Here is a 5,130-nt window from a genome sequence, read left to right as displayed (position 1 = left end):
GATACCCTAAATGCTATATGCGTTTTTTTCATTAGTAGTGGCATACCGTCTCAGATGGCACACTCTGAAAAATTCTGCTGGTTTGGAGAAACTACATCAGTGGATTCCATTAAAAAACCAAAATGTTCTAGGTAAAACTTTCTTACTGTTCCAGCTTGTTGCAATACAGTGGTTTTTTTGTGAGGCAAGCTCAGATAATTCCATTTGAATACAGCTGGAATGGTCTTTAACTGATTGTATTTTTTTAATCCCACCTAAGGCTTTTCCCCAAGGATATCTGTGGGTGTGGTGTTCTGGGCTTTTTGGGGTTTTTTGGCTGTTTTTTTTTAAATTGTCTTTTTTGGTTTGTATTTTTGTTTGGTTTTTAAAATTTTTTTCTTTTTAAGAGCTCAGCTTATCTCAGAAGCTTTCAATGACTGTTCATCTGGGTCAGTAAAATCACATGCTGAGTAGGTCTTGCATGGTAAACCCATTCCATGATGCGCTCTAAATTCTCTAAAAGAAAATGATTCAAGCAACAGAAGCGTCTGGCTTGAAGAGAGATATTTAGATAGTACCTTTGATCAAAATATTTTGTGAAAATTTGGGCCTCAGTGGGTAGCAATTGTCAGCTTTATTACCCAGATTTTGTAACTAGAAGTTATCTTAGATTTTTTGAATCCTTCAGTTGGTGAAGTTAGAGGGAGTAGACATGGATATAAATTGCAGTTCTGCTTGAGGGATGGAGGTCAATATGGTACATGGAGATTGCTGTGTGCATAGGATTTTCTGAAAAGGTCTAATTTTGTGTCTCTATTCTGTGTGCTTCAAGCCAGTGAGTGGTGTCCTGTGTAACCCTGTGCTTTTATCTTTGTTCCCATGGTGTTATGAGTATACTAAATGTAATTAAAATTTTTTTTGCTCAATGTTTTTGATACAGAGATACAGTCAACCTTTTTGGATCCCTGTTGGTGGTGGTTGTATTATAGTAACTAAATTCAAGTCAGTCACAAATGAAATGTTCACATCCTGTTGCTTATGACTGAAATAAGTGCATTACATTTATTTGTGCATATTTAGATCCCTTGCAAATAAGTTTTCATGGTGATATACTGAATATATGTGCAGTGTACAAGTGCTTTTATTTGTACAGTAAACAATTTTCCAGGAGATCTTTTCTGAAAGCAAAATAACAACTTCTGTTAACAGCATTATACAAAAACCTGTTATACAAACAGGATTTGCTACAGCTCATAGTAGTGAAGTATTTATCTAGATTAAGTTTTCAAAACTTTCTTTGTATTTCCAACTTTACAATATCATAAAGTTTCAGTATAGAAAATGTAAATAATGCATAAAAGGGGCAGATGCCTCCTGTGGGAGGCTTCAATTTGGTCCATCTAATTTCCATTCCAAAGAGAGTAGCCATTTTCTGCATTCATTAATAATCAAAGAACTTCCCAAGTGGACATTAAACCCCCCCCCCAAGTAGCTAGATGGAGAAAAATGTTTCTTCATTAATAATGCAGTTCTACTACTCACACATAGAGGTATAGTGAGAAAAAGTAAACTCGCCATAGTGATGCCTTCATGCATTTACAAGCTCTGGGACATGCTCCTTTAGTATCATTGATAAAACTCAGTGGTGTCTTGATTTTCATATGTGATCTATTCTGTGGATCTTGTTTTTCTCCCATTAAGCTTAACTTCTAATATACTCTTTTTCAAGTCTAGAAAAAAAATGATGTATAGAGTAGATATAGTATATAAGTGACACCGGGACTGCTGTATGATAGAAGTACATATCATTCCTAATAAAACTGAAGGAATTTTAGGTTCAGAGTAATCACATCAAAGGACTTTCTGCATGCTCTTTTTATTCCAAGTAAGAAAGAAGCTACTTAAAAATTAATTCTGTGTCTGGGCAGCTGTTGAAAATATACCAATGGCTGTATACCAAGTCTGTCTCCAGTGTGAATCAATTTTACAATTTACCAATATTTTCATTAAAAATTTGATGTTAAATTTCAAAGTGAGACTGGGTCCCTTGCTGCTAGATACTACAGATCAAATGCATTCCCCTATATTTTAGTGGGGTTTGCATTAGTGGTAATGAGGTTAGAGTAAACTAATAGGGAGCATCGAGGTTGCATTTTCGTTTGTGTGCAAAAAAAGGGGGGGGGGGAAACCCCCACCCAACTCTGGGAACTGTTAAATGCATGATTGCAACCGTTTAGAGCAGCTGCAAGTAATGGTGTGGGTTTGGATAAAGTGTCACAAATTATTCACAGTTTAAAAACAAAATAAAAACACCCCAAACCAGTAGCCTTGGCACACAGGCCTTGCTTATCAGACCCATTTTAATTCACTTTTTATTTGCTCCTGTTAGTGAATATAGGCACCAGGTTAGTGTTTCTTGCTTTGTCAGTCACTATAGTGCCCTTAATACACCACTGTTAACGCATACTGAATCTGGAGCCTCTGTTTGTCAAGAAGCGGAGGGCAGCTGTCTGACTTTAGAATTAATCTGGACTTGACCAAGGATAGCACGAGATTAATTTGGCAGCAATTTCCTACAAGCAAAGTTCATTATTCTGCAACAGATGCAGTGCAGTGAATGTATAGCCTGTACGGTAACAGGGCTCAGTGACAAGCATTGCTTCCTTCTCAGAAGAGCGCAGTGCTATGGGTGCTGAGCCTCAAAAATGTCAGTCTCGCTGAAAGAGAAGATTAAACTCTGAGACTCAGATCTGAAGAGGGGGGGTTGGTTGCTGCCAGCTGCCTCCTTGAATGTAAAACCCACTGCGTGAGTTCATATGGCTCATCCGCTGGGCCGCCACTTTCTCATTCTTGGAAATACCTGGCAACTGGAGGTTTCAAAATGGGGAGTAAATGCTAATGTTTGAATTGCAGTTATCTTCCATTAGGCTTGTCTTGTGTCTTCGCTACTTCTTTATCCTTCTGTAAAGGATTAAGATTTTAAAAGATACTAAATTTTGGTATCTACCGTATATTTCTGGCTACAGGGCTCCTTGAGCTCTTGCGGACATCCTACATTTTACTAAAACTTTTTTAATGGCTTGGTTTCAGGTAGGTTGAAAGAATGCTAAAAGAATAGAATTACCCTGTTCTAAAAGCCCGTCTGAATGAAAAAACTAAAAAACTGGTTGCATTGAGCAGAACAGATTTTTCTGCTTCATGCATCAAAATTTGATGTCTGTTTAACTATGCAGGCTTTTTTTTTTAACCCTAAATGACTAGAAAATGCGAGTCATGCTTGGAGTGTCCACAGATGAAGTTAATCTAACAGTTTTTCCAAAGAAGACTGTTTTAGAATAGCTTTGCCATTAGCTAGAAACAGTGAGATTCATTGGAAGCAGCAGCTTTCAGTTTTCTGAGTTTTGATCAGTTAAGTCTTTGCTACCTAGAAATTCATTGTGCCTAATCTCTTAATTAACAAAACGTGGCAGAACTTCACATTTAAGAGTCAGAAGATGCTAAAATCGTGTACAATGTCAGCATAATTAAAAATTATGCTTTTTCAAAAATACTGGCTGTTCCTTTCCATCATTTCTCTCATTGTCAAGATTTTACTGGATTTTAGTCAATTCCAGGTGAAAGAATATAATTATATTGCTCTACAGAACTAAGAACTCTGGGAATTGTAGCCTTTTAGGAGCCATTTGCTTTTGCTGTGACAAAATACCATCAACTTGAGATTCTGAAAAATGTAAGAGGGAGGAAAATAATATCTATATTACTACCCCCAAAATGTAAAAAGTGTTTAATGACAAGTGTTTAAAGTTGGCAATGTACCAATGAATTACAAACTGCTATGTGTTATTTCTTTGTATAACTAGCTTGGAATATATCACACTTATGTGGTGCATTTGAGGAACCTGTGCAGGTGCTTTTGTGGAGAAAAATTCTTAGGTTTTCTTTAATGAAGTAAATTTTTGTACTCTCCCAGTGATACTGAAAATGCCACTATACTACTGATGCCACAAAAACATTTTAGAAACATCCAAAAGGCAATTTCTGGGTCTGCAGAAGTATTGTTAGAAATAACAAGCTGTTGCTCTGCTTAAGACTGAGCTCAATATATGGGGAAAAAAAATCATTCTGTGTGTATATAGAGAGAGCGCCTGTAGATGAATGGAGAGGAGGTGCTCACTCGGCCCAACTCCCAATCTGATGAAAAATATGATAGCATATAACTGCTGGCTGCATTGGAATTAATTATTTCTGATTTAAGACAATATATGGAGAGTCAAACCTTAAATACTAGCATAGCTATCTGTTCATGGTGTAAGAATATTTAACAGAAGGGTATAGAAACATCAAAGCTTCGAATCTGCAGGTGTGGTATTAGGTACAACTTTCATTCGAGGAATCGTACTTTCCGCTACGCTGCTATTGCAGGTTCTGACTGTTCTATTCGTGTCCAGGCTAGCTCAGCAGCTCTCAAACGGGAGGACACAGAATTCTTCTGGGGGCAAAGCTCAAGTTGCTTCACCTAAGCGGGCAGCCAGAGCCCGTGCGAAGCAGTGCTTTTCAGCTTTTTGGATGTTACTTATAATGTTGGTGAGTCACGCAGAAGCTCTGATGAGAGACCTGCGCTCAGCAGAGAGAGGAGGTTGCTAGGACACAATCTGCAGCAGGAAAAGGGGGGACAGGTTCATCCACGGGCAGCAGCTGTGCGATGGGAGAGCAGAAAACGCGTTTGCGGCATGAACAGAGTGGGAACATGAAAGCAGGGAAAGGCACGCAATCGGTCACATGCTTCCTGGAGACAGCAGGGTTAGGTAGGTCAGGACACGACTTATGTGTATTACTGTAAATCTGTGCATGCAGATGGACATGCACATGTGCATGGTGCAGGTTGCTGCACAGCTTAAATATTGAAAAGCGTCACAATCTATCGTTTGCTTTAAACATTGAACTAGACCCACAGCTGGTGGGAAGCTAATGAACTTCCTGAAGAGCTCTGCTGATTTGTACCATCTCACCTCTCACGTTTGGAGTGATTGTCCCAATTGCTTTGATACTTCAGCTACATTAGCTAGTCTTGAATTTCCAGGACACTTCTCCGTATCTACAAGTTATAATTTATACACATTTTTAGCCACAGGTTTTAAATGTAAAGGTAAG

Source organism: Mycteria americana, chromosome 9, assembly GCF_035582795.1.
Source record: "Mycteria americana isolate JAX WOST 10 ecotype Jacksonville Zoo and Gardens chromosome 9, USCA_MyAme_1.0, whole genome shotgun sequence".
NCBI lineage: Eukaryota > Metazoa > Chordata > Aves > Ciconiiformes > Ciconiidae > Mycteria > Mycteria americana.
The sequence above is the reverse complement of the archived record's forward strand: the minus strand, read 5'-3'. Positions refer to the sequence as shown.